The 16,626-nt window shown below is 47.2% G+C and overlaps 1 protein-coding gene across 4 annotated transcripts in view; it reads right to left on the reverse strand.

The window, feature by feature from the left end:
• Positions 1-4,583, reverse strand: part of CASP8AP2 (caspase 8 associated protein 2) — a 558,668-nt gene extending 554,085 nt beyond the window's left edge. For 2 of the 4 annotated variants that reach the window (XM_069606478.1, XM_069606480.1), the window contains exon 1: positions 4,179-4,583. The gene's annotated coding sequence lies outside the window, so the exon portion shown is untranslated. Of the gene's footprint in view, positions 1-2,513; positions 2,855-4,178 lie in introns of those variants that run through there. The other 2 variants (XM_069606477.1, XM_069606479.1) reach the window with 1 other exon arrangement.
• Positions 4,584-16,626: the final 12,043 nt, after the last annotated feature.

Raw genomic sequence — 16,626 nt, forward strand, 5'->3', positions numbered from 1 at the left:
CCTCCGCTTCCTTTTCCTATCCTGAACTACCGCTGTACATTCTGACGACCACCACGTGACTTCAGGTTTCTGGAAGATCTTACCTCGAGCCGGGGCCAATTCTGCCATAACACTCCGAAAGATATCTTGCAGAGCCAAATCCATTATCCACAGTGGGTGGCACCCCCACCCCCTGAGCATCACCCAAACCCATCATACACATCAACCTGCTACACCCCTCTCCAAACATCGCCCAATCCAAATTACTGAAGTTACACCCCCTCGGGGGTGAACTTGCTGACTTCACCACCGTGACACCTACCTCTACGGATATAGACCCGTGATCACTCCCCATCTCCCCATCTGTCCTCAATTTCCAAACACACTTAGAAACCATAGATGCTGATACCCATGTCAAATCCAAACAAGATCCTATACCGGAATGAATGTCAGTCCTGGTATGCCCTGGCAAGTTCAGTAAAACAAGTCCACACTCATCAGCCATCACCTCCAAATTAGCCCCATTAACATCTGTCACATCACTATTCCACAACGTATTGTGACAGTTAACATCTCCACAAAGAAAATATTTATCACGCTGCCCCAAGACCTGCTGCAAAGCCCCCACGTCAAGAGGTCTACACGGATTGTAGAAATTCAAAATCACCAACACATCAGAACCTGTATATAACCTCACTCGAATCAATTCCAACTCCCCTCCAAACTCAAGGACAGAACATTGAATACCGATCTTCACCAGAATGCATACCCCTCCCCCACGACCCGCCACTCTATCTTTCCTAAACTACACATATCCCGAAAAACTAAAATTAATACCCTCTTTTAACCATGTCTCCTGAACACATACAATGTCAACATCACCCACTTTCAACAACTCCTTCTTCAACTCCTGCCCATTTGCCAAAAATCTCCTCGCATTCCATTGCCACAACCTCAGACCCCTGAACCGTCGCGGAGAACATCACCACCACTCCTCATCTTATTTACATCCTTATCTGTGACATTTCCAATTCTTAAATACATCTTTGCTGCCTTCACCACCGCCTGTAACCTGTCCGATTTCGACTGACAACCAGCTGTCATGTTAATAGTTGCGATAATAAAACACAACTAATCTGCCATTCTGATAGTAGCACCCCCTCCAATCACTCTCTCAACCCCCAAAGGATGAGCCTCCCCTACTGCCACCGCTTCACCACTGCAGGACTACCCACCACCATCACCTGTTCCTCCCGTACCTGCTGAACTGCTGCTGCATAACTGATATTTTGACTCACCTTAGTGCTGACAACCTTACAGGCCTCCACCTGTGCAATACATCCCCTAAAAGAGGCAACATGATCTCCACCACAATTGCAACACTTCGGTGTACAATCCGTCACACACTCCTTAATATCGTGGGGCCCCCCACACCTCCTCTCCTTTCTACAAGACCGTGCTACGTGACCATACTCCTGACAATTATAGCACCTAAGGGGGGCTGGGACATATGGCTTCACCCAAAAACACTGAAACCCCAAAAACTCATGCTCCGGTACCTCACTCCCCCTAAACCAAATAGCCATAGTTGTAGAAATTACACCGCCATCAGGATCTTTGCTCCCCAACAGCCACACCTCCAATACCCCCACCTCCTGCAAGGAATTCACCATTTCCTTACAAAGAGGTACTCCATAAATCACTCCCTTACATACCGCACCACCCTGTTCTGACACAGTAACAGGATGTCTTCCGAAACATCCCAAATCCAACGCCTTGTTCCTGGTCACCTTACCCACACCCTTAACCAACAAGCGTCCCCCACTAATTACCTGAACAGACTGTACAGCACCAATTCCTTTCCGCACCCACTCTAGATACTACAAAAGGGGTAACACCACTAATACCTTGATCGGGCTTCGCCGCCTTTATGACCACCTGCCACCCTGACTCTGCCTCCATGGATTCAACTGCAGCCTCATTACTACTCACATGCTGCTGTCCACCACCACAACCCCCAGTGCCCTCCACCCTCCGATCCACAGGGGACCTACTCCGAAGCAGTGCCCCACTGTCATCCCCAAGAGACACCAACTTCCTCCTCCTAACATCAACACTCCTCCCAGCATCAACACCAACTCCTGCCAAACCCTCCATCAGAGACTGGTGACCACCACCTGTACCCAACTTCCCTTTCCCACATCACTCTTTTCCATTCTTCTTCCCACCTTTCCCCCCTGAATTCCTAAGGGCCCCCTTGTCAGTGGCACCACCACCAACCCCTGTAGACCCATGGGTCCCCTTAGCGCTCAATGTATCACTCTTCCCAGGCGCAGGACATATGCCATCTTGCACCCCCCACCCGCAGCGGCTGTCTCCAGAGTATTCCCCTGCCCACTCATAACGGCAGGCAGGGCCACCCACCACGCATGTATCAACCACCAACTATCGTTTCACTCTCAACCTCCCCAACACCAGTCACACACAGCCCCTCTAGCAAAAAAGCACGCCGCTTTTTCCAACATGCACCTTACCCTTCGTCCTCAAAGTGCTCCCTCCTCCTCCCGTGCCCGATTGTCTTCCCTTCTCTGCAAACTTCAGCCTCCTCCTCCCGCGCTCCCAGATCCAGTGAAATCAGGCTTCCCTTCAAGTTCCTCTCTCGTGCTAAGGACTCTAGTGTCTCTCCAGCAGTGTTCTGGCACATAGGCTCCGGGTAGTGGCTCCCCCGTGTCTCGCCGGAGGGGGGGGGCGCCACTGGCTGCTTCTCCCAGCACTCGCGTTTGTGTCTAGTTTCCACCCGAGAAACGGGCCATCCCTATAGCGTGTTCCTTTGGTGAAGCTGAGGGCTGTGCGTACACGTGATTAGGTTCTCCCAATCAGGTGCTCTGTAACATCCGCGCAATGAGCCGCCCGACGCCACAAGAGCAGCGCCTCTCTTCTGTAACATTTGGTATCCCATACCAATCCGGTATCCCCTGGTCTTCGGCTGATTGGCTGCATTGAGCCTGAGCAGCGCCCCACCCCCCCTTCCGAGCTGTCACAAACATAAGCAGCAAAGCACCCGCGAGCGGCCCCCGTTGCTGTAATAGACAAAACTCTGAGAGAAAGCTTTGCATTAAAACGCGAGGCTGTCTTTGAGGAAGCCGCTGATGTAAAGCTTTCTGTCAGAATAATAAACAGTGATTAATTATCTATACCCACAACGGAACGAAGCTCGGCATTGCATAAACTTTAACTTGTCATTAAAATACGAGGCTTCGACTGAAGCCATTAATGACTCGTTACAGTTCATGAAATGTCGAGCTGCGCTTTGTGGTAATAACAAGACAGTTACATCTTATGAAAAGCCTCCCTATATTATCCTGTATTCAGCATTGCAAGATGTGGTGTGGGGGGCAGCCACGGTGAAAGTCCTGCTACTTTCCCCTCAAATGCAGTGCACGCAATTCAAGCAACAGCATGATATATGAAAGCTTTGAAATGAATCACTTACAGAGCTGCATATAAGACACATTCTGATTACATGGTCTGCCCAAGATCAGACACTTTGGTTAAATGGTGAAACTGGGATGTGGACAATTTAAGCAACTGAGCACATCTTCACAGTTTTAGTTTATATGTACTGGGACTGCCAGATATAACAAGAAAATACTAAAGTTAGCAGAGTGGAACGAAAAAGCCTGGAGCGATTTCTCGGACGTAAAGGGTCTGATCGTCAATAATGTTGTTCCTTTACAAGAAGATGAGCATTCCTGCTGTAACCGTTTTAAGCAACATTTTCCTCACTTGTTTTCAACCGAAAATGAATGCATAATTATTTGGGGATTGCCTTCTTAGCTGCTTTGAAATGTTGCTGTTTACGTGGATGAACTATTAACAACTGGCAACGAGCGATTTTAATGCGAGATCGCTGTAGCCGTAGACAGGGCAGTAAGAACTACGTTGTATTTGGCATGCATAGCTATTGATCTGCTTGCACAGAGACCGTATTGGGGTACGGCGTATCCGCTGATAACAGTGGGTGAACTAAATCATGATTTTGACCGCTCTTGTACTGTGAAAACCAGGGGACTGCCAGCCAGACATGCTCCTATAAGGAGGAGTTGTTGCTCTGCTGAACGGCCCTCCCAGCCAAGGAGAATGCCCTGCAGTTGGAGAGTGTTGGATCCCCCTCGCCATTGCGACACCGGGATGCTCACCCACTCGCGGAAGTTCTCTACACTTGTCGCCGCGTACGGCGGCACGCCCCGTTTCTCCTCCTTTGACCGTTCCTCCGGCGAACACCACTCTTTGCACCTCCCGTTTTTCCCGGGCTACGATCTCGCGGGCTCCGCTGGTAGCAGTTTTTCCAGGCCGCTCGCTCTCATCCAATCAGAAGAGGTGCTGCTGCAGTGACGTGTGAGGTTCGTGTGGTGTCAGGACAGGAGGTAGGCGGGACGTAAGCCCCCGAGTGTTGCGTGGAAAGCAGGAGCCCGTGTTGATGCTGCTACCCTAACATTAGCACAATAGCACGTAGCATGCAGCTTTGTCAGTCAGGGCAACGCGTATTTGAGTACAACGCGTTGTTCCCTGGACCCTGCTTTAGAACCAAGCCGCAACAATGGTAGCTTGAGGGAGGCATTGTTCGGCAATCTTCGGAGCCACGCTCACTTGGATGCCCCGCCCACCCACAGATGGCTACAGCCATACAACAGCTCAAAATGAAAAATGAGAAAACACAGCGGCATAGCCCGCCCTCTGACAGCTCCCTTCCTGGGATTGGCCAGTTATGTCTTTGTAGCTCCGCCCCTGCCCATTCCTGTCATCTGTAAGGGATGCAGAATATCACACAAACCGAGAGCGCAATGAAATGTAAGCTGCTAACAGTTCAAAGGATCAGCATGTTTCTGGACCATCTACTATCTGCTCGACTCATCAAGCACTGCTCCACTCATTGAGCACTACCCGTTTCCCAGCGTCACAGCCCCCCCTGTGAAACACAGTAATAAACCCGACAACACGTTTCTTGTATCATGAGCAGCAAAGGCTTTCTTATGCATGATGGTGACTTTCTAACTGAAAGACCCACAGTCACCGTGCAAATATGTGAGTTTTAAAGTGAGCAACACAATTAAGCACCATTTGAAAATGTTTTCACCCATAACGTCTAATAGCTTTATATCCCAAAACGAGGCTTTCTAGTCCATGATGGTGACTTTCCATCTGAAAGACCCCCAGTCACAGTGCAAATCTGTGACATTTAAAGCGTGCAACACAATAAAGCACCATTTGAAAATATTTTCACCCATAACGTCTAATAGCTTTATATCCCATATCCCAAAACGTAATGTGCTTTCATGTCCTTAGTTGAATTTTCTTAAAACCATGACAACACGCTGGAGGTTTGTGACAAATCTCCAAACTTAAGTGAGTTTTTTACGCCTTTTTTATTGTGTGTCTGAAAGCGCTGAAAATAAAGTTGGTAAATGGATATTTTGTCTTTGGCGTCTTATAGTTTTCCATTCAGGATGTGGAAAATAAAGGTGCACTGATATTATTTTGGCCTAACACGCTACTATAAAGTTTTACAGGTTGTCATGATGGTTTACTATGCAATTTGTGGATTTTACAAGTAAACTCTATAGGACCGTATTATTGTAGGTCTTGACACCCAAAACTTAAATATTTGTTCCAAGTAAAGCGCAGAAGAAGGTGGCCATGCCCAAATTTCACAGTGGTTTAAAATCCCTGCTTCGCTGTTTAGCGAAAGTGTGTGACCCTGGGGAAATATGTAATCTCACACTGGGCATCTTTACAAGTCCAGCGGTAACCCTGCCGTGCTGCCGCGGGTTGCCGTCGGACTTGCAAAATTTACCGTCACCTGGCTTGCCATAAACACCAGCGAATTACCACCCCAGTTTTCCGGGAAGTCAGGCGTCGGTAAATGGTAAATCCTGTGGGAATTCTGTGGGACGACAGAAGCACCGGCTTCTGTGAAAGTCTGCAGGCGGGTGCCTTTCGCCCGCCAGATCAAACACTGGCGGGCCGGATTGCACCCGCAGACTCGTAGTGTGCCGGTCCGGTAACAACTATGCCGGTAGGCTTATCAGTACCATTGTTACCGGACCGGCACACACATAATGAGGCCCACTGACTTCAACTGCAAAAATTGGAGTGCTCATAAGTGATTACGTTTACACCCTTACAATATGACAGTTTTAATAAGTATAGGGACAAATTAGTTTACCCTGGTGCTCCTCTGCTAGTGGCCCCAATACTGTCACATAGAATTGCATTATTGCTGCACTGGCCCTCCCCCAGTCTTGTATCACTTGATTTGACAGGCAGACATAGGGCCTCATTATGAGTCTGGCGGTAGTCGTGCCGGTAAAAACGGCACGGCTGCCGCCAAAGTAATTTTTGTTCCAGTGCCCGGGAATGGGGACTTACCGGGGCATTACGGCCCTGGCAGTCCCTACGGCAGGGCGCCGGAAAATGGGGAGGACGGATGCACCGGCACTGTTTGTAACAGTGCCGGTGCATCCGTCAAGGTCTGCGAGCGGGTGACCCTCTCGAAGTTTGCCGGTCTGAAAACAACGGTACCGGCAAGCTTACCGGTACCATTGTTTCCGGACTGGCAAACTTGTAATGAGGCCCATAGTCTCAACAGCCAGTAACAGTGGTAGAACCAACATTACATGTTCTCCCCTGATGCTCCCAGCCACTGAAGTTGCTCAAGCCCTCCAGAATACTGCCCCATGCTCGGCTATGTCCTGTTATGCAAGGATATTGAGCCTCTAAGAGTAGGACCAAACATTGGGAGCAAAGGTGCCAGGATTAGCCCTTCAAAACAACCAGTTTAGTTTAGTTTAGTTTAGTTTAGTTCCAGTGCGCAGGAACTAGAACATTACATCTGCACGTAACACCTTTTACTTAAACTTTGCAAGCTAGTCTTGGAGGAAAGATGGGGGCACCAAGCAAGCTCTGCATCAACACAATCTACTGCCAAACATCCACATCCAGGCCATTGGAAGAGTTGTATTTAGCTCAGCTTGGACTTGTGTATTTATAAACCAGTTATGAACTTATCGTTTTATCTTAACAGGACTCTGCGGCTGTATAGCCCTGGTGCGTAGCTGCTAGGTTCTTCCCAGCCATGTTTGCTGTATACTTTGCTAGTAAGCAACAAGGACAGCACATTAGCAGAGAATCATGGACGGCGGCAGGGCCTTTCAACTTTTTCAAATGAAAGGGTCCTCGAGCCTCAGGGGGCCGCCAGCAACAGCCTCCATATTGCCACTCAGCAGTATAATAACACAGCAATATATTCCTTTATATATTGCTCACTTTCTGGGTTTTACAGTGTGTGCTTTGCAGTGCCCTCCTTGCAAGCTGCTGCTGGAGCCCCATTGAGGAAAACAGAAATATGATCACCTACTTTCAACACTGTTTCCTCCACGTCAGCCACCAGCCACTTTCTTATGAAGAAGGATCATTCACAACTATTCAGCGGTCATTCAGTGTTTTCAGCTCCCTGCTGCCTCGTGATAATTGGCGGCTATTAACCTTATTTTTACCTCCATTATAATGTATGCCCTCCACCCTACAGGAGCCTCAGACTGATTTCTGCTCTAAGCAAGGGGAGCCCCCACCATCATGTTGAAATGGTCCCCAGACATCTTCACCCGGGCCTGCAGAGAATATTCCATTATGTTAAGAGAGGACATTTTATCAGACCTATGTGCACCACTACATCAAAACTGTTTTGCCCTGACATACCACACGTCATAACGTTGAATACTATGCACATGTACCAGAGGTGCAGCATTCATACACTTGCAAGAACAGTATAAACAGTTTTGATAGTGGGGGGTGCAAGATATCACAGCGTGAACGGACCTACAGTAATTCGTATCCCCTGACTCGCTGAGGTTAATTCACACTAACACAAGTGGTCACCCTGTTTTATATTTACTCAGGTCCCATGCCTTACCGCATCTATCGTAATTCACATCCCCTGCCTTCCTATGGTTAATTTACAGTGCCACAAAGTGGTCATCCTGTTTTGTGTTTATTCTGATCCTAACCAATGTAGAAGCACCATCTAGCCCCTCCCGGAATACCCCAATACCTTTTGATTGCGGGGGGTGCAAGATACCATGGCCTGAACGCACCTATGGTAATTCGCATCCCCTGCCTTCCTGTAGTTAATTTACAGTGTCACAAGTGGTCAGCCTGTTTTGAGTTTACTCTGGTTCTAACCAATGTAGAGGCACCATCTAGCCCCTCCCGGAACACCCCAATACCTTTTGATTGTGGGGGGTGCAAGATACCATGGCCTGAACACACCTATGGTAATTCGCATCTCTTGCCTTCCTGTGGTTAATTTACAGTGACACAAGTGGTCATCCTGTTTTGTGTTTGCTCTGGTCCTAACCGATGTAGAGGCACCATCTAGCCCCTCCCTGGATAACCCAATACCTTCTGATTGTGGGGGTGCAAGATACCATGGCCAGAACGCACCTATGGTAATTCGCATCCCCTGCCTTCCTGTGGTTAATTTACAGTGACACAAGTGGTCATTGTGTTTTGTGTTTATTCTGGTCCCAACCAATGTAGAGGTACCATATAGCCCCTCCCTGGACACCCCAGACCTTTTGAGTGTGGAGGTGCAAGATATCATGATCTAATTGTACCTATGGTAATTTGCATCCTCTATTTCTCTTGGGGTAATTCTCACTAACACAAGCGGTCATCCTATTTTAGATTGACTCTGGTTCCCCCCAGCGATGTATATGCATCCACTAGCCCCAAATCCTTTTGATCAGTGAGGTGCACAGAAGGTTGAACCAAGTGCTAAATAATCTGTGGATGACTTGTGTGCACTCTGTGTGGGAGTGGTAACCAGTGACTCCAGAGGGAGCTGTGTATGTGAGTTGGGGTGGTAGTGTTGTGGTGTGCAGGATGTAGAAGAGGGGTAGGTGAAGAGTGTAGATGTCGAAGGAGTCAAGATGGTTAAAGTGGAAATGAGAGGTGAGTGGTAGAGTGAGAGAGTAGTGAGTGGTAGAGAGGGCAAAGGATATGGAGGAGTTGTAGAGGGGCATGAACGCCTGGTTGTCGGAGCTCAAGATGGAGGGGCCCACTCCGGCAAAGGATATTAGGCACCATAAAGAGACACAAAAGTGATCACATTAGCGCAGTCATTCCTCATTCTCCTCTTCCCATAAAAAGAAATGGTGTCATTGACGAGTGTAGGATTCTGGTTCCTCTGATGTATGCGTTAAATCAGCTTCAGGGCCTATATCTAGGACAGAGTGGGAGGTTTTTAAAGAGCAAATGCTCAACATGTTTAAGAAAGCAACTGCAGGTACGGGTGTGTAATGGATCACTATGATCAGGAGTTAGGTTAACGAAAATTTGTCTTTATTGACTTCAAAAATCGTAACAAAAAAATTAAGTTGGGTAAGAACCCCTGTTTAGAGTCCAAAGTTCGTTATCAGCATGCTTGGTTAGAGCATAAGGGGAAAACCTTAGTTCAGTCTTCATATGCCCACTGGAACCTCTCGGCTGCTTCCTCACTCTCTGCTGACCTCTGCAACAGAAAGGAAACAAATCTGTCAGTTTTTCCTTTTCTCCTCCCTTATATAGGGGCTTGGACAATTCCACCCAATCAGGATGCTTCCCCGCCCGAAAGTTTGAAAAGCCCTTCCAAGCCCCGCCCCCTTCCCTGGAGGATCCTGGTCGCCATAATGCAGCCCGCACTGGTGCCTCGTGGAGAACACTGCTTTTCATTGAAAAAGTACACGGTAAGTTCTGTGATTTCATAATGCTGTTTTCTACAGTTTTCTGTGGCGCGCTCTTTCGTTTTCATGATCCAGCACTGTTTTATTTTCTGTCTCTTGTCCCCACCAACCCTCCTTTGGGTTTTCCGTGTCTGGCGCTTCTGTCAGGTTGGTGTCTGGTGCATCTGTAAGGTTGTCACATACACCCCCTCTGGTATAACCTTCGATAATAACCCACGAAACCTAAGAAGGCTCTTATCTGCTTTCGGTTGCAGAGTATGGGTAGTCTCATGATGGCCTTCACTTTTTCGATTTGTGGTTTGATGAACCCTTGTCCAACAAGGTAACCCAAGTATTTAGTTTCTTTGGCCGCCAAAATGGTTTTCTTTGGATTGATATGTAATCCTGCTTTTCCCAACGCGGTGACCACTGCTGTTAGGTGACTAAGATGTTCGTATGGTTTTCTGTTCCGGTCATTATAACTGCGGTTTGACTTCGAAAGGAAATTGCCAACCTTACTCCGGAAACAAGTTTTTTCCTCGGCTGCCTGAGCCAGTGCTTTTATCAAGTCTGTACTTGTACGGCCGCAGCCGTGAATATCAGGGCCTGGGTGTGTTTCGTTTTCATGATCCAGCACTGTTTTATTTTCTGTCTCTTGTCCCCACCAACCCTCCTTTGGGTTTTCCGTGTCTGGCGCTTCTGTCAGGTTGGTGTCTGGTGCATCTGTAAGGTTGTCACATACACCCCCTCTGGTATAAAACCGATCGGGCTGCTCTAGACTCTGTGACAAATAATCAGGCACAACCTGGAACGCAGCCGGTTTGTGTACAGTTTTGAAACAGTAAGCTTCGAGTGTCAGAAACCATCTCAGAACCCTTTGATTTGAGTCCTTATGTACGGCTAGCCACTGCAAGGGGGGCATGGTCTGTGAACGCTGTGAAGTGTCTTCCCAGTAGATAATAGCATAGACTTTCAATTGCCCATTTTATAGCTAGACATTCTTTTTCCAGTATTGAATAGGCCATTTCGTGTGGTAACAGTTTACGACTAATAAATGCTACCGGAAATAAATCATCTTCGGTCCCTTGTGAGAGAACGGCCCCCAAACCTGTTCCTGATGCATCTGTTTGTACGTAAAATTCCTTTTCAAAATCAGGACATCTCAAGACCGGAAGTGAGGCTATGTGTTTTTTTAAGTTCCAGAAAGCCATTTTTGCGGACAGATTCTGTGATACATCTTCTTTATAGGAAGACTTCAGGGCCTCTGTAAATGGACTGGTGATGCTGGAGAACAATGGGGTAAACCTTCGATAATAACCCACGAAACCTAAGAAGGCTCTTATCTGCTTTCAGTTGCAGAGTATGGGTAGTCTCATGATGGCCTTCACTTTTTCGATTTGTGGTTTGATGAACCCTTGTCCAACAAGGTAACCCAAGTATTTAGTTTCTTTGGCCGCCAAAATGGTTTTCTTTGGATTGATATGTAATCCTGCTTTTCCCAACGCGGTGACCACTGCTGTTAGGTGACTAAGATGTTCTTCCCATGTTTTGCTAAATACAATGATGTCATCCAGGTATTCTGAACTGAATTCTTTGTGGGGAGCTAAGACCCGGTTCATCAAGGCTTGGAAGGTAGCCGGGTCCCTGTGTAACCCAAAAGGTAATACGGTAAATTGGTACAATCCTGAAGGTGTAGAAAATGCGGTTTTAATTTTGTCCTCTTCTCGTAGTGGGATCTGCCAGTACCCTTTTGTTAAGTCAATGGTACTGATGTAGTGTGCTGTGCTTAGTTGGTCTATTAATTCATCGATTCTGGGCATGGGATAAGCTTGATAGGTTGAAATTGCATTCAATTTCCTATAATCCATGCAGAATCGGATGCTTCCATCCGGCTTAGGCACCAAGACGAAGGGTGATGACCAGTGACTGTCTGAGGGTTCGATTACTCCCAATCGTAACATCTCTTTTACCTCTTTTTGAACTGCTGCCCTCTTTGCTTCAGGTAGTCTATAAGGTCTGACTCTCACAGTTTGAGAGGGATCCGTGTTGATGACATGTTCTACTAGATGTGTTTTTCTGGAAAGAACGAGAAAACGTTTTCTAATGGTTGTAGATGGACCTCCAGTTCTTTCTTCTGGTTTGGACTGATTTGGGGTCCCCATTGAACTGCCTGCATGGCTGAGTCTGTTCCAGTTATTTTTAGGATGTTCATGTTGGCAGTCTCGGCCCCCTTCCATTCTTTCAAGAGGTTTACATGATAGTTTTGCTGGTTCTCTCTTCTGTCTGGCTGCCCCACCAAATAATTCACAGGACCTAGAAGTCGTATGATTTTGTAAGGTCCCCTCCACTGTGCCAACATTTTATTGGATGACGTGGGCAACAAAAACAACACCATATCACCCTCTTGGAACTTCCTAGCTCTAGCACTATTGTTGTAGTAATGAGCTTGGGATGTTTGGGCTCTCCCCAGATTTTGGCCATCTCCCTTAGTTTGTTTAGATGTTCTCTCATATCCAGAACATAGTCGGTAAGGTGAGTTTCCTTCTCTTGTTCTTCCCATTCTTTCTTGGCTATTGTCACACCCCCGCCGAACCGCAGGCGTGATTGGCGGCTTTGGAAGGTCTGGCGCTGGCACCGCCATTAGAATGTTCCATTCTACCTCTCACTTCCTGGTTATCGCTCTAGTCTCTTGTCCTATCTCATCCTCTATTTAATCCCGCCCCTGTTTCCGGTTCGGTGCGTTGCAACTTCGCTTTCTGTTGTTGCCGTGCTCTGCTTAGTTTCCTGCTTCCTGGTACCCGCTCTCTGCCCTTTGGACCTAGCTTCCTCGCTGAGTTCCGCTTTCAGAGATCACCCTAGGCGGCTTTCGTTCCGCCTATTTTTGCATTATTCTTTTGTCTCCTCCTCTGTCCTTCTCCCGTAGTTTTCTTTCCCTTTCCTTTCTGTGTCTTTTTGCCCTTTTTGTTTTTTTTTCTCCGGTAGCGGCTCTGCCCCTCGGATCACTACCGGCTTCCTCCAGGTTCTTACCTTCTTTTTTTGGAGTTTCTTTCTGCTGCTGTTAGCGTTTCCGCTCCTCGGATCGCAATCGACATCTTCCTGGTTCTACCCGGTTCACTGGAGATTTCCTTGCTGCAGTTCTGGTTCCGCTTTGTCAGCTACTCTCTTCAGACTCTTTACCTGAGGCTTAATCAACCTGTTCCACGCCTTTGCTCCTCGTGGTCCTGGAACATCTGACCTCGCCACACACCAGTGCTTCATTCCAAGAGAAGAGGTTTTTTTAAGCTTTGGCTTTTTTCCTCTTCGTTTGGTTTCTGCGCAGGGGGTCCCCAGCTTCCCTGTTTTTTTAGGGAATCGGGGTGGCTTCCTACCGCGGAAGACCGTTTCTCTTCACGAAAAAGAAGAGGATCGAAAGAAGACCCCATCAACACGGAAACTCTCCCGAAGAAACAGGTGAGGAGGAGGGGGAGGTGGAATTGGACATAACCGATACACAGTCGGCTACAGCTGAGTCTGACAGCTATATCCAGGACTGTTTTGGGTTTATGACCTAATAACAACTCAAAAGGAGAAAATCCCGTAGACGATTGAGGTGTGTCCCTCAGTATCATTAATACCCATGGTAAGACTCTGTCCCAATTTTTTCCTGTTGGTGCCGTGACTCTTTTGAGCATCATTTTGAGGGTTGTACTATATCGCTCCACCAAACCATCGGTTTGAGGGTGGTATATTGATGTACGTATCTGTCGGATATTTAGCTGTTCGCAAACCTTCTTCATCACTCCTGAGATAAAGTTGCGTCCCTGGTCCGTTACTATTTCTGTGGGCAAGCCAACTCTTGAAGAAAATGGAACTAATTGGTTGCATACCTGTGTAGCGCTAATGCCCTTCATAGGAAATGCCTCCGGGTATCTTGTGGCGTAGTCTACTATCACCATGATGTATGAATATCCATGACTACCGGGTTCTAATGGTCCAACCATATCTATCCCAATTCTGGAAAAAGGCTCCTTTATAAGTGGCATGGGTTGTAAGGGAGCTTTTTTTGGTTTTTGTGGGCTGGTTTTCTGACATTAAGGACACTCTTCGCAATATTTGGCCACTTCTCGGTATATTCCGGGCCAAAAGAACCTTTTGAGTAATTTCTCCTGTGTTTTCTCCTTCCCCAAGTGTCCTCCTACAGCATCATCATGTGCTATTCGTAGAATGGTTTCTCTAAAGACCAACGGTACTAGTAACTGTTCCAATTCTTCCTTCTTTTGATTCAAAGTTACTCGATATGCCAGATCGTTCTTTTACTTGAACCACGGATAGACTCCTTCCTTGTTATCTGATATTGCTTGAACTCGAGCATGTTTTAAAGTTGGGTCTAACATCAGTTCACTCCGGAAGGACCTGGTCCCTGATTCTGGTAGCCAATTTATTATTCCTACATATCTACGACTTTCATGCCACAATTTTTGTTTTTCTCTGACTTCTCTTTTTGTCTTCTTAGGTCTGGGATGTGACTCATCTTCGATCTCAGTTTGAGCATAGGGCGCGGTATGCAGCCACTCTTGATCACGTAGACATTCCTCAAATAAAGGTAGGTCTTTACCTACTAGCACTTGTGCCGGTAAATGGGGCATTATGGCGACCTTCATCCTCGTGCTAACCCCCTTTACCTCAAGATCTACTTCCTGGGAGGGATATGCCTTGGTGTCCCCATGCACACACGTAATAGGAATAGTTCCTCTACCCTTCCCCGCCAAGCCACTTACTTCCGGTATTATGGCGGTCTGCTCACTTCCTGAATCCAGCAGGGCTTGTCTCGGTTTTCCATCCAGTCGTACTTCCATCAGATACGGATCCTTCCTTCTTCGGTAGTCTTGTTTTTGGGCATATCTGATTTCCATTGGCTCTGGCTTTGGTTTTCGTGGACAATACCAGGCAATATGTCCCCATTCGCCACAGTCAAAACATTGTGGTTGTCTGGTCGTCGTGTTCCAACCATTTCCTTGGCCTAGTTGACTGGTCTTTACCTCGGGTAGGGCTGTTCTTTTGGGTACCAATTTGATGGGGTCTACCAACGGTGGTCGGGTAGCACCTGTTTTCTGAAACGCTGTTGCAATATCAATGGCCTCCTCTAGAGTGGGCCTATGATGTTGACGTACCCATCTTTGCATCGTGGAGGGTAAAGCCTCTATGAATTGTTCAAGTTTAACTTTCTCCATTATTTCCTGTACTGATCTGGAGGCTGGTTTTAACCATTTGTCACAGAGATCGTGTATTCGATAATACAGTTGTCCGGGGGTCTCACCGGTTCTTAGGCGGGCATCCCTTAGTCTGGCTCTGTAGGCCTCATCGTCGACCCCCATTCGTTCTAATATGGTTTTCCTGATCTCCGCGTAAGTAACATCTCCTGTTGGATTTGCCGCCTCATATGCTCCTTGTAAGGGACCAGTCAACAATGGAGCAATGAAGTGGCCCCATTTCTCCACCGGCCACTGCGAATTTCTTGCCACTCTCTCGAAGTTGGTAAAAAAATAGCCTGGATCTTCACCTTACTGATATTTTTGTAGTACATTAGTTGGGGATATGGAATTAGCCCTTGTAGCTGTCATAGTCTCTGTGATGTGCTTGATGGCATCTTGCGTGGCTGCCTGTATCTGTAGAGCCTGCTGTAACGCCTGTCGGTCCATTTGCGCTTGATGCGACTGCACCTGCATTGCCTGTTGCAGTTGTTGCTGACCATTTGTGAGTGCTTTGATTATGGCCTCCATAGCGTTCTCGATCCAACCGCTGCCACCCCTGATGTAATGGATCACCATGAACAGGAGTTAAGTTAACGAAAATTTGTCTTTATTGACTTCAAAAATCGTAACAAAAAAATTAAGTTGGGTAAGAACCCCTGTTTAGAGTCCAAAGTTTGTTATCAGCAGACTTGGTTAGAGCATAAGGGGAAACCCTTAGTTCAGTCTTCCTATGCCCACTGGAACCACTCGGCTGCTTCCTCACTCTCTGCTGACCTCTGCAACAGAAAGGAAACGAATCTGTCAGTTTTTCCTTTTCTCCTCCCTTATATAGGGGCTTGGACAATTCCACCCAATCAGGATGCTTCCCCGCCCAAAAGTTTGAAAAGCCCCTCCAAGCCCCGCCCCCTTCCCTGGAGTATCCTGGTCGCCATAATGGAGCCCGCACTGGTGCCTCGTGGAGAACACTGGTTTTCATTGAAAAAGTACACGGTACGTTCTGTGATACCGTAATGCTGTTTTGTACAGTTTTCTGTGGCGCGCTCTTTCATTTATTAACACGCTCATATGGTTTTCTGTTCCAGTCATTATAACTGCGGTTTGACTTCGAAAGGAACTTGCCAACCTTACTCTGGAAACAAGTTTTTTCCTTGGCTGCCTGAGCCAGTGCTTTTATTAAGTCTGTACTTGTACGGCCGCAGCCGTGAATATCAGGGCCTGGGTATGTTTCGATTTCATGATCCAGCACTGTTTTATTTTCTGTCTCTTGTCCCCACCAACCCTCCTTTGGGTTTTCCGTGTCTGGCGCTTCTGTCAGGTTGGTGTCTGGTGCTTCTGTCAGGTTGTCACAGGGTGACTCCTCTAAGCAGCACCCTCCATCGGCTCTAGTGGTGCCTGGCCCCAAGGAAACTGTCTATAAAATAAGGCAGGGAACCCTCTTTTTTTCTAAGGGGGCTTGACTCCAGAGAGTAAGGCAACAATTAGGAAAGTAATCGGAGTCAACAGCTACCCTAGTCATTGACGCTTTCAGTAGGAAAAAGATCACAGTGGGGCTAACTTAACACATATCAGTTAGCTCATAACATAAACACCAAAAGATCAAGATATCTTTTTCAAACATTGAAGAATGCGATTTATTAGATTTACACAATTGAAAA

This window comes from Ambystoma mexicanum, chromosome 4p (assembly GCF_040938575.1).
Source record: "Ambystoma mexicanum isolate Mex_15411 chromosome 4p, UKY_AmexF1_1, whole genome shotgun sequence".
Classification (NCBI taxonomy): Eukaryota; Metazoa; Chordata; class Amphibia; order Caudata; family Ambystomatidae; genus Ambystoma; species Ambystoma mexicanum.